Here is a 17107-nt window from a genome sequence, read left to right as displayed (position 1 = left end):
TTTTTTGATTTTCATGTACATTTGTAGAGTTTTTTGTGGAACACCCCTAAAAATCACTTTTTTCATCATAACTTGGTTGGATGATTTTGTACAATTTTCAATTGTTCTAGTGTTATTTGTTACTTGCAAAAACGCATAACTTTCTCCAAATAAGCATATTTTTATCTCTCATACTTTTCGAGTTATTGAAGGTTTTATATAAAATTTTGCACCTTTTTGACACTAAAAATCATTAGGTCGCGTACATTTCCGCAGTCTGAATCATGTTCATCCAATGGTTTGAAACTAATACTATGAAATGCAGAGAAAGCCGCTTTTAGCCTGCTTTAGCCTGACGGTCAAAAGAAAGTCTGAAAAAATGTTTACTTACATGCAGATATAATTTACACTTATTCACTACACCCTATATTGGCTTAACTTGACTGTATCGAATTTTATGCAATAAAGTTAACAATATAATCAATCAACAAAAGGTCGGAATAATCTGTTAAGACAAGTTTATCACAGACAAACAGACAACATATCCAACACACTTTTCGTCGTTCACCTTTCCAACGTTAGCTGTTTATTTTTTTGCAGAAAAACATTTTTTCTGCAGGAAGTCTCAGTCCTTTCTTGAGAATTTTCCGGAGCTCGCAGCAAAAACTAAAATGTATAATATAACTATGAAACATTTAAGTAGATGAAAAAACCGAATTTAGTACTATACCATTTAATTCCATTAAAGTTTGTATCCTTTGACAGATACGCGTATTTCGACCTCAACTGTAAGGCCGTCTTCAGTGTCGTGTACTAGACTCGACTGAAACATTTATTTTTTCCTTTAAAATTCATATGCAATCCATAAATCAGTAAATATTAATGTTTAAGATTATCATCATTATTTTTAGCTTCGCTATCACTGGTTTGTTCGTTATCTTTTTTAACCAAAAGATTTTCCAATCCTGATAAGGAAACACTTTTTTTCTCGGGAATGCTCTAATAGATGTAATCACAGGATTTGATGTCGCCAACAAACAGTGTAATATTTCTTAGTCAGTATCAATTCTGGAGATCCTTCCTGCTTCTTAATATCCTTGTTACATCCTCTTGAGTCTCTTCGGTCAACTGTCCAATAGAGACCAAGAAAGAAATTACCTCATTTCCTCGTATAAGGATTCAGTGTACAAAGCGTTGAGCAAATTTCTCCATAGCATCGATGCTACTGAATCGATTCACATTTGAACTGTCGAATCTATTTATTGATTTAATCGAATCCTTTGCATCTATATATTTGAATTGAAATTTGTGAAGTTTGGGATGCGATCAAATGAGTTAGCAGTCGACACCAACATCTTTCAATAAAATCAGTTTTCATATTCGATACAACAAATTCACTAATTAAAAATTTGGTTTCTCACCCATCAATTCATTAAGAAATATTTATCGATTTCTACAAAATGAATCGAATCAAAAACTCGAATTAAGAAAATCAATTCATTCAATTCTAGATGCTCCAAACATCGATTTAAAATATCGATTAATCGTAATGACAACTTAAATATTCGAAATATCAATTTGAACTCAGCCAAAGCTAGTACGGATGCTGATATTGGGTGCCACTCATATAAACCAAAAAGCAATTAAACAGTTTGAAATGCATACTTACCGATTTTCTCGCATTAAAACATATTTACATAATTATGAAGAAACAATCCACAATCGCCTTCGTGTTTACATAGAAAATGGTACAAGTAAGTGTAGATGAGCAGTGTAAGCAGGTTGTAATTTATTAATGGTCCCTTTTAAACATGGGTTCGATCACCACAAATGAACAAATTCAACAAAATGCTATCATAGAAAAATGTATGAACAAATTTTGTTACATGATCTTTAATATGATCATCTTAAGATTTCAGTAATTCCGCTGTTTTATTTTGTATGATGCTGATAAATAACCTTCGCCAATCGTATCATCAATCAAGCGGTTCTGGTGATGGCAAATCACATGACACGAGGGTAAATATTTCCGATAACTATTACTAATATTCTAAAATATATCAACAAATGTATTTTTTTCATTTTCCACAAATTATCAACTATTTATTGTAAAATGCATAAATGTTATAATTGTGAATAAAGCTAAAATATAGGGATTTCTTATGAACAAACGAAAACTATAACATTTTTTATTGGTTTAGTGGGAAAAAATTTCATTATCGGTATTTTACTAGTACTACACTGATAAAAACAACATAGTAACGGCAACCAGAACGAGGGTGCATTTAAAAATATTGTACCACTTGATTTCAACAGAAAATGGAACGTTATTGGCAAAACAATACCGTTGTGAATTTTACTATGTTTTGACAACAAATTGAAGCATAGTAAGATTTACCATGCCTATATTGATAATCAACATGGGGATATAGTAAAATTGACCACAGTTGTTGTTCTGTTTGTTTATATACTGTCAGCGACATGAAGAAAAAACAGTAATTTAGTTGTTTTAATTTATTTCACTAAACTCACTATTTATCACTTTTTTACATGCAGTTGCATCGCTAATTTGAACACGCAATGTTGCCATCGGAAGGTATCCATAAAAAATAACTGGTTCCATGGTGAAGATTCACAGTCAAGCTAGTTGGAATCGAACTCCAATACCAGATCGGCTACGGCTTGGTCTACGGCAGTATCCTGCTGGCCCACTTTCAATTATTTACGAGCCGACTGGAATATATATGGAACGTATGTTGACTCTAATCTTGATGTTAACATTTCTTTAGAAATAAACTTGATATTGACAATGCTCTTGAATCTTTAACAAATTCCATTGTTGAAGCCCGGAGCATTGCAATTCCAAAATGTGAAGTAAAATTTGAATCCGTGATTATAGACGATGATCTTAAACTCTTGATCCGTCTTAAAAACGTGAGGAGAAGGCAATTTCAGCGCACTCGTGATCCTGCTATGAAAATTATATGGCAGAATTTGCAGAAAGAAATCAAGAAACGTTTTGCAGATTTAAGAAACAAAAATTTTGAAAATAAAATTTCTCAATTGGACCCCGGCTCTAAGCCCTTTTGGAAATTATCTAAAATCTTGAAAAAACCTCAGAAGCCAATACCGGCATTGAAAGAGGAAAACAAATTATTACTAACTAATTGCGAAAAAGCTCAAAAACTTGTTATGCAGTTTGAAAGTGCGCACAATTTTAATTTAGGACTCACTAGTCCAATTGAAAATCAAGTTACTCAGGAGTTCGAAAATATTCTCAATCAAGAGAACGTTTTCGAAAATGCCTGGGAGACTGATTTGGAAGAAGTGAGAACTATTATTAAAAAATTCAAAAATATGAAAGCTCCTGGCGATGATGGAATTTTCTACATCCTCATCAAGAAACTTCCAGAAAGTAGCTTATCATTTTTAGTTGATATATTTAACAAATGTTTTCAATTAGCATATTTTCCTGACAAATGGAAAAATGCTAAGGTTGTTCCAATTTTAAAACCAGACAAAAATCCTGCAGAAGCTTCTAGCTATCGTCCAATCAGTTTGCTTTCCTCCATCAGTAAACTTTTTGAAAAGGTTATTTTGAACAGAATGATGGCCCACATCAACGAAAATTCAATTTTTGCCAATGAACAGTTCGGATTCCGCCATGGACATTCGACCACTCATCAACTTTTACGTGTAACAAATTTGATCCGTTCCAACAAATCTGAAGGCTACTCTACTGGTCTTGCTCTTCTAGACATAGAAAAAGCATTCGACAGTGTTTGGCATGAAGGTTTGATCGTAAAATTAAAAAACTTTAATTTTCCAACATACATTGTTAGAATAATTCAAAGTTATCTGTCAAATCGTACACTTCAGGTTAATTATCAGAACTCCAGATCTGAAAGACTTCCTGTAAGAGCTGGTGTTCCTCAAGGCAGCATTTTGGGACCAATATTATACAATATTTTCACATCTGACTTACCTGAGCTACCTCAGGGATGTCAAAAATCTTTGTTTGCGGATGACACAGGCCTCTCCGCCAAAGGACGAAGCCTGCGTGTCATCTGTAGTCGATTGCAAAAAAGTTTGGATATTTTTTCTTCATACTTGCAAAAATGGAAGATTTCTCCTAATGCTTCCAAAACTCAACTAATAATATTCCCACATAAACCAAAAGCTCTTTATTTGAAACCTTCAAGTAGACATGTTGTCACGATGAGAGGGGTTCCAATAAATTGGTCAGATGAAGTTAAGTATCTAGGGCTCATGCTAGATAAGAATTTAACTTTCAAAAATCACATTGAGGGCATTCAAGCCAAATGTAACAAATATGTAAAATGTCTCTATCCCCTTATTAATAGAAAATCAAAACTTTGTCTTAAGAACAAGCTTTTGATATTCAAACAAATTTTCAGGCCAGCCATGTTGTATGCTGTACCAATATGGACTAGCTGTTGTAATACCAGGAAGAAAGCTCTGCAGAGAATTCAAAATAAAATTTTGAAAATGATTCTGAGGCTTCCTCCCTGGTATAGTACCAATGAGTTACATAGAATATCCAATGTTGAACAAATGACAAATAAAATAATCAATAATTTCAGGCAAAAATCGTTACAATCTTCTATTGCCACGATTAATGCGTTATATGTTTAGGTTAAGTTAGGTTAAGTATATTTAAAGCGTTTTTTTTGCTCTTATAAGCAGGTGAAATCAAGTCACCTGTAAAAAATCTGAACTGCTACGGCAAATGAAATGTAATATGTTGTTAACAAAATGTTAATAAAATCTAAGATTTGTTTTACCAAATTAGGATGATAGTGTTGTCTAATAACACAGAACACCTAGATATAAGAAATAATGAATGTAATGTTTGGAATGATACTAATAAAGAAATTAAAAAAAAAAAAAAAAAAAGTATCCTGCTGGCAAGCACACTGGTAGTGCTCTCGGTTATATAGATGGTACTGCCTCTGTCCTCGATTGGCGAAGACGTTCCGGACGGGGTCAACTGGCTTTGGTTGTTTTCCCAGTCCAAAGGGAGTTCATTCCGATCAGATGTATTCATTGGCGTATGCTTCGATGTCCTTGTGGATCATGTTGGCCGCTATCTCCTGTTGGATGACACGACGGAGACCCATTTAATTATACGAACATATATTTTGTTGAACTCAAAAGTTTTTACCTGCTGTTCCATTGGGATGTCACTACGACGATCATGGCGTGAATCCCCTCGTCGATACATTCGACCCATCCTTAGTTGTAGATCGTTTCATGGGTCATAGGCGGCATTACGGGGTCATCTTCCGAGTTGAAAGTCTCTAGTCCGCCTATTCACTCCGACATGTTCGTTCTGAATCGTCAAAGTTCAGTTGGTGTTTGCGACAACCTGTGAAACCAAGCCAAAAATTGATTAGCGCAGTTCCTATATCGTGAAGCAACTATTCATAATAACATTGGTTTCAATCTACCGCGAAAAGAGTTGAACCATTTGCCTCGTGTAGGTGTTTTACCGAAAAATGGAGTCTTCCAAACAAACTGGTCAACTATGTTCAATAGTTACTATCACTATTTGAATTGTTACCGAGTCGTGGTTGTCGTCACAATTTTTTAATGCACATAACTATTTCAATGGTTATGGTTACTATTTTACGGCATAGTAAAAATAAGAACGTTGTGTATTTGGACATACTACATTTTTTTCTATCAGTGTACCGATGAATCTATGACAAAAGGTCGAAAGACAAAAGGCCGAAAGGACAGAAGGTCGAAAGACAAAAGGTCAAAAGGACAAAAGGTCGAAGAACAAAAATGAAGGGACAAAAGGTCGAAAATCTTTTTTCAAAGAAGGAAATATTTCCCACCAAGCAAATCATTTTCGACCTTTTGTCCTTTCGACTTTTTGTCTTTCGACCTTTTGTTCTTTCGACGTTTTCGGTATTCAGCAAAAGTAGTCGGAGCCGGAATCCCTTATTGACCACCTACTTCATATATGGAACTAACGTTAGAAAAGTGAACGATGAAAAGAGTGTATGATATTTAGTCTATTTGTCTGTGGTAAACCTGTCTGAACAGATTATTCCGATCTGTTGTTGATTGATGTCATTGTTGATTTGATTGCATAAAATTCGATACAGTGATGCCAGATATTCAAGTTCAGCCAAAATAGGGGGTAGTGAATAAGTGTAAATCATATCTGCATGTAAGTAAACATTTTTTCAGACTTTCTTTTGACCGTCAGGCTAAAGCAGGCTAAAAGTGGCTTTCTTTGCATTTCATAGTATTAGTTTCAAACCATTGGATGAGCATGTTTCAGACTGCGGAAATGTGCGCAACCTAATTATTTTTAGTGTCAAAAAAGTGCGAAATTTTATATAAAATCTTCAATAACTCGAAAAGTATAAGAGATAAAAATATTGATCGTTGCACGAATTTTTAGATTCTAATGCAATTATTCAAGGGTAAGATACAATTTGCACACCCACTAACATCAGCAGGCGTATGCTTTGAAACCTGTTTATGACGTTTCAAAATAATTCAAAGCAATCGAAGAGATTGCATCATAACATCTTTATTGTTATGTTTATTCGAAAGCGACCAGCATTTAGTAAAAAATATTCACCGTATTGCCAGCTACACCCCGCTAAGATTTCTTTTCCTGACGAATGCTCCGTGAAATCGTGAACGGCAACCAATAGCCAGCAGCCGTTTAGCTCATCGGGAAGTTTTCCTTTGGGAAGCTATTGTTTGCTGGATCCAGAATGATCATTATCAAAATCGTCTTCGGAATCAGATCTGTTTCCCGCAAGTTAAGAGCGTAATCGATTAGCGATTTGGTGTTCCGCCTAACGAAAGATCTTCGGGCCCATTTACAAATTGCATAACGGTGAAGGGGGTGGGCAAGTGTCCCTAAGTGTTACAGTTATTATAAAAAAATACAAAAAGTGGAGGTGGGCGGTAGTCAAAAATGGCCAATTAAGGCGTTATGAAGTTTGAGAAAAACCCTTGCATTAACTTCACCTTAGTCACTATCTATCGGTTCACCCGAGTACTCCACGTTGAGGGACGAACTGAAACTTTCATCGTTAACTATAATTTAGTACTGGAGCATTCTTCCCATGGCGTTTCTGGCAATGTTCGGGTTGTATTCCTGGACGGAGTGAATTTAGTTAATCGGTGGATGTCAATTATAAAATGCTAATCGTTCGCGCAAAATCAAAACAAAAATATAAAAGTTAGTATCCAAGCACGTTGTCAAGCGGTAATGTGAGTGTATGTGCGAGGTGTGCAAATGTTCACTGTGCAAAAATTGTCTGCACAGTAGTCTAATAAGGTGCAAAATGCTCAATATGCTTATTTGGAGAAAGTTATGCGTTTTTGCAAGTAACAAATAACACTAGAACAATTGAAAATTGTACAAAATCATCCAACCAAGTTATTGTGAAAAAAGTGATTTTTAGGGGTGTTCCACAAAAAACTCCACAAATGTACATGAAAATCAAAAAATATGCATACGGTGTCTTCAGCGATGTTGTTTCTTCTAATGTTACCTACAACTTTCCCGAATAAAGTTTATTTTTAAATTCATAAATACGAAAAATAAAATTTCGTTCTCACTTTTAGGTGGATTAATCACCAAATTGACACTTTCATAAAAAAGCGATTATTTTATGGAAAAACTTTCCCGAAGACACTATAGTGTGAATTTGTTTATCGGCATATCGGTCCATTTTGCTCGAAGTAAGAGGGAGCATGGAGAAGAAAGCAATGAATACTAGATGGATAGGTACCGTAAGGGAACGGCAACATCTAATCCAATTTCTCTCGCCGTTCCCTTACGGTACCTATCCATCTAGTATTCATTGCTTTCTTCTCCATGCTCCCTCTTACTTCGAGCAAAATGGACCGATATGCCGATAAACAAATTCACAATAAAATTATCACGGTCGATATCTTTGTATGTAAAAGAAGACACTATAGTACTTAAATCATGTTTACAAGGTCAAAACAATTTCGATCACGTTTTTTCAGCGACGGCTACAGTGTGCGGTCCTGTGATTTTGGTGGAGGGAAACTTTCGGTTTGCAGATGCCCGACTTCCCAACACCAACACCGGTACTACTACCGATACTGGTCTTCTCGCCATTTCTGTTGCAGCGACGACAGGTTTGCGTTATCGCTCTGTTCACCGCGTGCCACGATTTTGTCGGGTTTAAATCTCCGTCGCTGCCTCCTAGCATTTCGTTCCGCACTTCCATAATCTTAACGCTAATGCGTAAGCTCCGGTACCCGCACGACAATCTCTTGAAAGACGATGCAAAATTCCAGTAGACTCCAGAGTGCCAGAAAGCGTTCTAGCAGTTCAAAGCAATTCTCTCCTTGGATCTGCTACTCACACATTACGATCCGAAGCGGGAGATCATCGTTTCTGCCGACGCTTCTTCTGTTGGACTTGGGGCAACAATCAGTTCCCCGACGGTACCATCATGGTCGTCCAGCACGCATGAAGGCCGAGCAAGGCTACTCTTCAGACGGCACTTTCGGTTGCAAACCGATCACCAGCCTCTGCTCCGTATCTCCGGCTCGAAAAAGGTAATACCGGTCTACACTGCAAACCGGCTCCAACGTTTCGCTCTCCATCTGCTGCTCTACGATTTCCACATCGAGTACGTGCCCACCCACAAGTTTGGCAACGCAGACCTGCTTTCCCGGTTGATCAACCAGCACGTCAGGCCCGACGAGGACTACGTCATCGCGAACCTCAACCTGGAAGAGGATCTCAGGTCAGTTGTATCTAATACGGTAAAGGTTTTGCCTCTCAATTTCAGAGCCGTCGTGCAAAGCACCCAAGCAGATCCACTGCTCCGCCAAGTCTACCATCACGTTCAACATGGCTGGCCCCAGTCAAAGCATTCGAGGTTCGACATTCAACGGTTCCAAGTCAGGCAGGAATCGCTCTCCGTGGTAGATAGGTGCGTCATGTTTGCCGAACGGCTCGTCATCCTGTCGCTGCTCCGCAAGCGGTGCCTCCAACAGCTGCCAGACCAGAAGTCGCCATCAGAGATCATGTTCGGGCACAAAATCCGCACGTGTCTCGAGCTTCTGCGTCCTCCGCCGTGTAGTGCATAAATTAGTTGAGTTGCATATTGCCAACAGATGTGGCACAGCAACAGTAATCCCCATCGTCAAGGTTTTGCAACGTGGTCAAGAGCACCCAAGTGCAATAGCCCATGTTGCAGCCGCCAACGATGCTCTTTTCCCAAACTCAATATTCCCAGGCTAAATGATTCTCAAATTTCACTTATCGACGGATTGTCAACTGCAATATAATTTTAACGCATATCGATGTAACCATGCGCCTCCTATTTACCGATTCTCTCATTCTCTCGATTTCTCTCCGTGGAACCAATTACACTGAGAAAAATCCACACGTTTGATCCGTGTGCTTAAAATTATGGATCGATTCATGAACATCTATATCGATTTGTTGTGATTTTCTTACAAACCTCGTGTGTGTTACACATTCAATTCTTTAGTTTTGCTTCATGGACCGATTCATCAACCGACAACATGAATTCCATAATTTTCCACATAAGTTCCTGAAGCTTTCCATTTCAAATTCGTGTGTGTCAACCTATGGGTGCATAGATCATCATCCAACACGGATTCAGTGTGTTTAACTTATGGTTATCTTGTGTCATGCTCATCATGTCCAAGTTGGTCGATTTGAAATCGATGAGCTTGCTGTCGATTTCCGTGTTCCAAATTTCTAAATTGTTAGTGATCAACCCATAGTGAACTAAATTGCGGTCGGACCTCGTGTCGAACGACAGTCATCATCATGTTCCAAAGAAAAGAAGCAAATTCTGAAGCTGAAAGTGTTAGAGGAAAATTTTCGGATTCGTTTTTCTTTCAATTAGTGAAGATATCCGAGTGAAGATGATGAGTTCATTCTAATTTTCTATAAATGAAATGCATTACTTCCAGCATTGGATATAATGTATGGTGTTAGAGAATCGAATTCCACTGACAGATTTTCCTTGCTTTCAGCTTCGAATAAAATTAAATATGCTAATCCTGGGCTTCCCAAAATATGGATTTGCGGCGCCACGCTTGTTGCTGACTCACTTGCTTGAAAAAAAAAAAACATTCAAGTGAGCTTGCGACAAGCAGAGGAGCCTCGAATCCATATTTTGGGGAGCAAGAGTTCTTCTACCAAATTTCTTCTTTCAGTCTCATGACATTCATGTTCTATCACACATAACTATCTAAAGCCACTACATTTCAAATTCAATAAGCAAATCAGTTGGTTTTCATGATTTAATATTTAGACATTCATGTTTGTTTCACATGACAACCTAATGTTGATACACATGTTATTATACCGTGAAGTCAATTACGAAATCCATATGGCTACCACACTCAAATCATGTGGTTTTCGTCTTTGCGCAAATCTATAAGTAAAACACACGACCTTGACGTGTAGATTTTTCTCAGTGTATGTAGGTTAGGATTAAGGTGACGATGAATCGAAGCCAAACCTCAAATTTTCAAGAGCACGGATCTGGAGAACCGAACACCCGTTTGAGCTGAAAACTTAATCGATTGGTCACCACCAGCGAGTCACCAATCGATTAAGTTTTCAGTTTAAACGGATGTTTGGTTCTCCTGATCCGTGCTCTTGAAAATTTGAGGTTTGGCTTTGATTCATCGTCACTTTAAGGCTCAATGGACCTATGCACGGGTTGACTATTTGACGTTTTAGCGGTGCCGTGTTATTTACGTGACCATGGCAACGAGTGAATTCGGCACCGCTTAAACGTCAAAATAGTGAACTCGTGCATTGATCCATAGATTTCTTAGACTTGAATAAAATTCATTCGTATCGCAACCACGGAGTTGAACACTTCGGATGACCTCCTCGACATCAGACACGCTACAGCCGGTACACACATCAGTGCCAACGTTCGACAACCTCAAGAAATCGAGATCCTTCAGGCAAAACGACCCTGTTTACGCCACGCTCCACAGTCGTAATAGGCCAGGAGAAGTGGATGAACTTGTCATTCATTTTTCTGTCAAATCTCATACAAAATCTACTTTTTCTTTGACAGAAATTCACTCTAGGTGAACCACTTCCCCTGGCCTATGGTTTGAAATGGGTTTTCGGTACAGTCGTCGAAAAGATCGGAGACGTGATGTATAGGCCAGTGGAAGTGGTTCACCTAGAGTGAATTTCTGTCAAAGAAAAAGTAGATTTTGTATGAGATTTGACAGAAAAATGAATGACAAGTTCATCCACTTCTCCTGGCCTATAAAGTGTGGATCGACGATCGCCGAATGTTGCGCTCTCACATCAACCAGCTCCAGAGTAGACCTGTGCGCCGCCGCGCCACGCCGCCGCCGCCGATCAATTTTACGTCACGCCGACGCCGAATGAGGCATCGGCGGCGCGCCATACGCCGATCAGCACTTCGCCGCAGATTTTGTATTTTCACGCCGATAAATAATTCGGCTCGTAAAATTTGATAATTTTATTTAAAAAAAAAAAGCTCTACAAAATAATTCAATAATGCTTAATGCTCCCATAGGGATTCTTACAGAAATTCATCAAGGAAATAATCAAAAAAATCCTCTATATAATTCTTTGGAAACTTCAGGAATTTATCTATCAACTCCATCTTGAAACCTTCCAGAGATTCTTCAGGGATTTATCCCGGAATAGATACACTGATTTCTCCTTGAACTTCTTCATAGATTTCTGTACGAATTCCTTCAGATTACTTTAGAATGCTTACATGACTAGCATCAACTCTAAGAGTGCTTACACAGATTCCATCGATAAGCTTTCAACGAATCTCAAAAAAATCTTCGATAAAAATCAATTGATTTTTTTCCAGTAGTTCCTCCAAGACACTACTCAGGGATCTTTATAGTAGGACTATCAAATATTTCTCTAATAATTGAAGCAAATATATGCCCAGGAATAATTGCCAAAGAAGTTTTTTTTAAGTTTTCTCTTTATGCTTGTTTTAGGGAACCCTCCAGTGATTTCTTCCTAAATAATTTGACAGATATATCTAAGGTTCCACTGGCGTTACTTATAGAACTGATTTGAGATGTTCTTCTAATTCCTTCTTTATTTTTCTTTTCGGAAAACTGAAGGAATTCTTCTAAATATTCTCTCATAAATAGCTTCAAAGATTTACCCTTCAATCTTTTTTGAAAACAATCTTGTTTTAAAAAATAATGCAGAGATTTCTCAAAAAACATCCTGTAGGAATTCTTCTATAAACCTAAAAAAAACCCTTCTGGGATTTTTTCATATGTTTATACACTTAATTCTCCAATTATTTGTTTAAGAAACACTTCAGAAATTCCGTTTGTGATTACTTCGAACGTTGTTATAAGGATTTATCGAGAAATTAATGCAAAGATGCCTTCAAGATTTCTGCCAGCCTACCTACATTTCTCAATCGCATGTGTGAGTAGGTAATCCGTTATAACGTTATAACGTCCTTATAAGGATTACTATTGAAATTTGTTCAGAGCATTTTCAATCGAATTTCCCAGAGTTTCTCCAGTAATTTCCACATGGATTTTCTCCATCGACTTCTCCCGGAATACCACCGAAGATAATTCTTAGATTTTATCCGTCAAATTTTGACAACAATTCTTTCAAAAAATTTCGTAAGATTTTTGAAGAAAAAATTGATTTTCGTATGGTTGCTATGTAAATTTCTATAAGCGCAGCTGTATTTCCAATGTAAATTTTTAATGAATCAGAAAAATGTAACAACAGTGTTTTCACAAGCTAACAATACCACTTTTTAAACCCAAAAACATTACGTTGTGCACATTTTTATCGTTCTTTCCGAGCGGTCGAATGATAGATTTCTAAACTTGTTATTGACTTGGTTTATTTTTATTGAACCTAAAATTATGTTAAAAAAGAAAATAATAACAATTTTTCTATGAAATAAATTGATAACCAAGTCAATAACTGGTTCAGTTTTTCATTTTCGCAAGAGTTTCGATTGTTTTCCATAGTTAGTATACTGTAATTAATACAGTATTATTAGTTTAATTTTAATCGGCGAAAATATATTGTGTTTGATGGAAAAATGGTGTACTGATTGGAGATCCACGCACTACAGATATTCGTCTTTGAGCTCCTGCAGAATAGGGTCCTAAAATGTTTAATGAAATCTTGTTTTCATTTAATATCCCGAAAGAGCATGTTACTGCAACTACTTTAGCATTTTTTCCCGCTCAAATAACGGATATATCATACTAAAACTTTAATTCAAAAATTGGATCCATAAATGAACCTTGACATTTGAGATCATGTTTGACGTTCGCTTAGTCGACAAAAATGCCACAGGGGTTCAACTTTTTAACACCGGGGTTGTTCCTTTCTGACATTTCGGAAGGGACACGGAAAACAAAATACACCCAAAATTTGAGTTTAATCCAAGGGGTGTGACACAATTAAAAAAAACTTAAAAAAAATGTTTTTTGGACTTAAACCATCGAAAATTGAGTAAACATATGTTTTTGACCTAAACTTAAGCGTTTGGCACCAAAATTGGGACAGGGCTTTAGGACCCTATTGTTTCCAGGATTCATGCAGCTAATTTACAAATTTCTTCACCTTTCACGTGCATAAGCAAAATATCGCTCATAATACCGCATGTAAATCTGTTCGTAAATGATCCTAATGCACTAGTTCATGAATTACTCAACATTAATACTTCAAAAAAGTGGAAACTATGTTCCTTCTCCAAGTATTCTTTTTTTCAACGGGAATTTTTTTTAGAACTGAACCAGAGATTCGTTTAAGAGCTGCTCCAATAACTACTCAAAACATCTTCTAGGGATACTTAAATATACTTTTTTATGCAATACTCCTGAAGATCTTTCAGCTAATTCTCTTCAGAGATACGTCCAAAAACTATTCTAGAGATTCTGCAACGATTACTTCTAAAATACCAACTTAGGATTTGACCTAGAACTCCTTCAGTAATACTTATAATGTGGCGCACCAGATTTTTTCTTGTATTTCTGAAGGCGTTCCTCCAAAGTTTTCTGCAGAACACCTTTCAAGCAAGTCTTTACTAGCACATATATTTCTGTTGGAATTGCAATAAGGTCCTTGATTTTTTTTCAGGATTACTTTGAGAATTCTTCAAACATTCGTGCAAGAGTTCTTCAAATAGTTTTCCCAAAAGTCCAGCGAAAAATTTCCAAAGATTCCCCTTACACAGCTTTTTGAGAAATCACACACATTTTTCTGTGGTAATTTCACCAAACATTCTTGTGAGTTCCTTTCTGGTTCGTCGAGTATTTTTCCTGATTCCAAATTATTTTCCCAAGGATTCGTCCAGGAACTATTTTTAAATTTTGTCCAAAGATTAATAATAATGAATTTTTTTTTTCAAATATATTAGGTTAGTATCCTACCAGGGGATGTTTCAGGTATTTGCCACCAAAAATATTTTTGAAAGGATTTCACCATAAGTTTCTCCAAGTTTTTTTTTTCAGGGTTTGTTGAAAATATTTTTTCAGAGATTTTTAAAGATTATTCCAGATAAGCACATATGGGACAACAATTTCAATCGCTATAATTTAAAATATTGTGATAAAACATTAACTTTTTCATCGTTTTAAGTATAGTTTATATTTATGCACACAAAATTATCTAGCATTCATCGCGAAAATATTTAGCATGATCTTGGGGTTTGGGTTGTGGGTTCGAATCTAGAGGGTTTTTTAACATTTTAGGACATAGAGTATCTTGGGCCTTTCTTAGCCTAATGGTAATATCCCCGCTCGACTAGTTCAGGATTTTTTCGTATATAAGGAAATAGCCATAATTTTCTTGGGCATAAAGTATCGTTGAACCACGAAACACTAATACCAAAAAGGGCAACTTTCGCAAGGAAAACTTTTACTTACCAACTGTGAAAGTGCTTGTAGAAAACCAAGCTAAGAAGTAACTCCGGGAAAAAGTATGACAAACTCAAACATTTTGATGTCCAATTTTCTCCACGCCGATGCACGCCGCCGCCGCCGCCGGAACTTGTTAATGGCGTGACGCCGATGACGCCGTTGCCGCCGGTATAAAAATGCTCTTACGCCGCCGCCGATTACAGCTTATGCTCGATAACTGGGCTGAGAGAACCTTCCAGTTAGCGAGCAGTGCTCGATAACTGGACTGCCATTCCAACGCACACACACATTCAAATAAAAATCGAGGGGGACTTAGATGCAAAGTTTTGGTAGGCGTCATTCGGTTTTGGAATCGCGTCGTGTTCGTGTCATTCCGTCATTGAATTCGCGTTTTAATCGTACCGTCTTGTAAATTTTGAGGTGAATTAAACAGTTTTCGTTCCTGCAATGGACATCATACCGGGCACCAACCGCAAACGGAAACAAAAAACCCTTACGTTGGTGGAAAAAGTTAAAATTATAGACGATTTCGAAAGAGGAGGTGGACTCTTTCCCGGATGAATCAATGGAACTTGATGCACTTGATGGATCATCCGTAAGTGGGGGAGATCATCAACAGGAACCGGAATTCACGAAAGCCATTCATTCGTTGGACTACTTACTTCACTTCGTGCAAAATGATGCTGCCGATGTAAGCCGCTTGAGGTCATTGAGAACAAAGCTGATCGAAAACGAATGGCGCAAGCGAGCTTTGTAGATCCAGTGCAGCGATTTTTTTAAAATGAATTTTCTAAAGTACACACATGAATTTTGTATGAATATCAATAAACCAGTTAAGAACAAAGCAATAATAACTATTTGTGATTTATTTCTCATTTCGACATATTGCACATTGAATTGAAAAAAAAAAAAAAAAAAAAATTAAAATCTAAATGAAAAAAGACAAATTTACAATTAAAAAAATAATGCCGAAACCTTATTTTGCATTTGCACGCCCCTCGTCAGTTACGGGATGGTGAAAGTTTTTGACGTTTAACTGTTTTTTAACTGGGCTACAGCCCAGTTAGCGAGCACCCAGTTAAAAAGCAGCCCAGTTAAATAGCACCCAGTAATCGAGCATTAGCTGTAAATATATTTCGGCGCACAGGTCTACTCCAGAGTCGTCATGCTGCTGACACGACACCGAAGCCTTCCATCGGTCAAGCCACCTCTAACCTGCATTTGTAGCCGCTGGACATCCTGTTGTGTTGGGTGCCTGGAATCTTCCCAGCCAACCGGCCGGCACGCCAACTCCTTCGCTTGTTCCGAGCGCCTCGTTATCGTCACCTACGTTAGCGCCTGTCTCCAGTCCCAAGCCTACTTTGCTAGGTTCCACGCAGGCCCGTGCATCGTCTACGCCATGATACGAGGTTCCGGCTGTCCCGTCCACCTCTTCATCATCAACGACATCAACATCATAGAAGTTGAACTGGTGGTAGATCTCCCTAGGCGATCTTCACGGAATCGAAGACCGCCAATCAGGTTCGACCCCTACCCCTTCGACGTCGAATGTGACCAACGCAACCATGTCGGTCAGTTGTCGCACAGAGACGAGATTTGCATTGAGCTCTGGAACGAGGAGCACTTTTGCAGAATAGATGGCCAGATCCTTTTCGACATCGGCCTCTCGACCATCGGCGAGCGTGACGGACATTCCCGAGATTGGCTTCAGTTGTTTGAAGAACGATTCGTCGTCGTCCTCCTCGTGGGTGAACTTGATATCCTTGTGTACGCTGTTGATTGTATCCAAAATCCTAGGTAGATTCTTCCGCTGAACATTGCGTCGACGTATCTCCACCATTTATCCAGTACTGCTTTCTTTTTCTTTAAATTTTCCTCAAGATTCGCTATGAATAGCTCGCACAAAAACGAGGAAAGAGGGTTTCCCATGGGGGCTCCTTTCGTCTGCTTGTAGAAGTTTCCTCGAAATTGAAAGTAGTTCTTGTCCAAGATTTATTATCATGGAAAGCATACCTAGTTTTGATTTCATCAGAACCATTTTTTTGCATTTCTTTCTTACTGTTTTGACAGAAAAAAACTGGTTAATGATGAAAATAATTATATATGCAATTTTCTCTGGGAATACAATATAAAAATCTAACCTAAATGGATCCTAAAGAAACGATAGTAAAATATG

At 37.6% G+C, this 17107-nt stretch overlaps 1 long non-coding RNA gene across 1 annotated transcript; it reads right to left on the bottom strand.

The window, feature by feature from the left end:
* Positions 1 to 4901: 4901 nt before the first annotated feature.
* On the bottom strand, positions 4902 to 15012 carry LOC110678046. Its single transcript, XR_002501420.1, has 3 exons — positions 14938 to 15012; positions 5165 to 5368; positions 4902 to 5093 (listed from the first exon to the last, which is right to left on the bottom strand). It is a non-coding gene; the product is annotated as an uncharacterized LOC110678046 (long non-coding RNA).
* Between the last annotated feature and the right edge of the window lie 2095 nt (positions 15013 to 17107).

This window comes from Aedes aegypti, chromosome 1, assembly GCF_002204515.2.
Source record: "Aedes aegypti strain LVP_AGWG chromosome 1, AaegL5.0 Primary Assembly, whole genome shotgun sequence".
Classification (NCBI taxonomy): Eukaryota; Metazoa; Arthropoda; class Insecta; order Diptera; family Culicidae; genus Aedes; species Aedes aegypti.
This window is presented reverse-complemented; position numbering and strand designations above follow the sequence as displayed.